Below are 2,231 nucleotides of genomic sequence, written 5' to 3'. Positions count from 1 at the left end.
TGAGTTTTATTTATTAGATTTGAGATTCGTTTCTTGATTTAATTTCTTGCGATCTTAATACATGTTATGTGTTGGTACCCACTTAGTTATGATTGTAGATGTTAAATGAAGGACTGAAAGGTAAAGATTTATATTAGAAAATCAAGATCTTGAACCTAGGAATTCTGACCTAGACATAGGCTAATACCTTTGTGGAACCTAAAAATTGGTCAAAGGTCTTAAAGGATTTTAATTAATTTGCTCACCATGAAAGTAGGGTTCGAGTTAATTAGAATACACCTTAGATGCCTTGAGAGAGGATTTAGGATAGCTTAGGATTGATTTCCATTAAGGAATATAATCCTCAATTTAGTAAATAAACGAGATAACATCCCTAGTAAGATTCAAGTGTGAAATCTTAATTCCATAATTGCTTCAAATAAATCATTTCGTTTTATGTTTACCATTTTAGTGTTTAAAGTTAACAAACTTCATTCCCTAAGTATTCTATAGCCTAGAAAGTGAAGATTTCTATGTAGATTGGTACTTGCTAAACAAAATTCCTCTTCGGAATGATACTCTACTTATCATTTTATTACTTGTTAGCGATACATGCACTTGCGGTGATTGCAATATAGCTAAACAAGTTTTTGGCGCCGTTGCCGTGGAATTTTTTGTTTTAGTAATATTAAGTGATAGGCGATTTAGCTGATTTAGGTAATTATATTTATTATTTAATTTTATTTTACTAGTTGTATTTCTTTTCTTTTCTCTCAGGTGCATCTGGTATATGACCAGAACAAAGCCAGAAGAAATTTTGGATTGTGATCAAGAGATAGACAGAACTCTGAAAGCCATCAGGAGGGAAAGGAAACATCAAGAGCACGGTCAAGGAGATCCTGAAATCCCAACCATGGCTGATAATAATGATAGACCAAGACTCTTGAGAGATTATAGAGCTCTATCTATCCAAGGATTTCAGCCCAGTGTCACTAGACCCATAGTGGAAGCCAACAACTTTGAATTAAAACCAGTATGGCTCCAAATGATTCAACAAACCCAGTTTGTAGGTTCACCAACAGAGGACCTACACTATCACCTCAAGTGCTTTCTTACCCTATGTGATACATTCAAGATGAATAGAGTATCTGATCAAGCAATAAGACTCAGATCATTCCCATTCTCCCTTCGGAACAGAGCAAGGAAGTGGTTACTTTCTCAACCGGCTGGAACATTCACTACTGGGAAAACCTCTCTCAAGCTTTTCTAGTAAGGTATTTCCCACCTATAAAGATTTCAAAGCTGAGGCTTGAGCTCAACACCTTTAGACAAAAGGAAGGAGAGTCACTCTATGATGCATGGGAAAGATATAAAGACCTACAGAGGGAATGTCCACACCATGGCATAGAAGATTGGCTATTAGTGCAAAATTTCTATAATGGATTACTAGCCTTTACAAGGAGCATAGTTGATTCAGCTGCAAAGGGTGATCTAATGGAGAAAACAGTGCCATAAGCACTTGAACTTCTAGAAAGGGTTGCATACCATAATTATGAGTGGTCAAATGAATGGTCAAATGAAAGAGGAAATGCAAGAAGAACTGCAGGGGTCCTGGAAGTATATGCCCTAAGCATGATAAATGCCCAGTTTGATCAGCTCACAAAGAAACTTGAAAGAATGCAAGCCAATGCAGTTGGTACAAATAGTCAACATGAGGACAGCTATGAAGGAGGATATATGAATTCAGAATACAACAATTTTAATGAACCTACAAAATAGATGAACTATGTGAATAATGGAGGAAACTTCAACCAGAGGTAGCCAAACAATCCATATTCAAATACTTATAACCCTGGATGGAGAAACCACCCAAATTTCTCATGGTCCAATCAGCAGAACCAGCCAATAAACAAGCAACAAGGGTACAAACCTCCAACACCCCCTAGATTTTAGAACAGAGGTTAGAACTTTGCACAGCCATCACTACCTCTCCAACCTCAACAACCGGAACTAAAAATGACCATGGAAACCATGATGAAAGGATTCCTAGCAGCTCAACAACAACAAACTGAATTGATTAAACAGCTGACTTCCAGAATGGACCAACTTGGTATCCATAACAAGATGTTAGAGAATCAAATTGCTCAGCAAGCAAGTTCTTCAAGTAAGGCTGCTGGCAAACAGCCCTGTCAACAAAAATTGAACCCAAGGGAGCATTGCAAAGTAGTTGCACTGAGGAGTGGGAGAACTCT

General features: G+C 37.3%; 1 non-coding gene across 1 annotated transcript; it reads right to left on the bottom strand.

Moving 5' to 3' along the window:
• Positions 1-1,278: 1,278 nt before the first annotated feature.
• LOC131180381 (small nucleolar RNA R71) lies at positions 1,279-1,385 on the bottom strand. The gene has a single exon (XR_009149157.1). It is a non-coding gene; the product is annotated as a small nucleolar RNA R71 (small nucleolar RNA).
• Between the last annotated feature and the right edge of the window lie 846 nt (positions 1,386-2,231).

Source organism: Hevea brasiliensis, chromosome 5 (genome assembly GCF_030052815.1).
Source record: "Hevea brasiliensis isolate MT/VB/25A 57/8 chromosome 5, ASM3005281v1, whole genome shotgun sequence".
In the NCBI taxonomy this organism is placed as follows: domain Eukaryota; kingdom Viridiplantae; phylum Streptophyta; class Magnoliopsida; order Malpighiales; family Euphorbiaceae; genus Hevea; species Hevea brasiliensis.
Note: the sequence above shows the minus strand (reverse complement) of the source record. Positions and strands in the feature narration are given on the sequence as shown.